This window comes from Bison bison, unplaced genomic scaffold, assembly GCF_000754665.1.
Source record: "Bison bison bison isolate TAMUID 2011002044 unplaced genomic scaffold, Bison_UMD1.0 scf7180017864290, whole genome shotgun sequence".
In the NCBI taxonomy this organism is placed as follows: Eukaryota; Metazoa; Chordata; class Mammalia; order Artiodactyla; family Bovidae; genus Bison; species Bison bison.
The window spans coordinates 2,643,777-2,644,230 of record NW_011494862.1 but is presented as its reverse complement, the minus strand read 5'-3'; positions in this window follow the sequence as shown (position 1 = coordinate 2,644,230).

Genomic DNA, 454 nt, shown 5'->3' with positions numbered 1-454 from the left:
GTTAATGTCTCTGCTTTTGAATATGCTATCTAGGTTGGTCATAACTTTCCTTCCAAGGAGTAAGCATCTCTTAATTTCATGGCTGCAGTCACCATCTGCAGTGATTTTGGAGCCCAAAAAATAAAGTCTGACACTGTTTCCCCGTTTCCCCATCTATTTCCCATCAAGTGGTGGGACCGGATGCCATGATCTTCGTTTTCCAAATGTTGAGCTTTAAGCCAACTTTTTCACTCTCCTCTTTCACTTTCATCAAGAGGCTTTTGAGTTCCTCTTCACTTTCTGCCATATGGGTGGTGTCATCTGCATATCTGAGGTTATTGATATTTCTCCAGGCAATCTTGATTCCAGCTTGTGTTTCTTCCAGTCCAGCATTTCTCATGATGTACTCTGCATAGAAGTTAAATAAGCAGGGTGACAATATACAGCCTTGACGTACTCCTTTTCTATTTGGAAC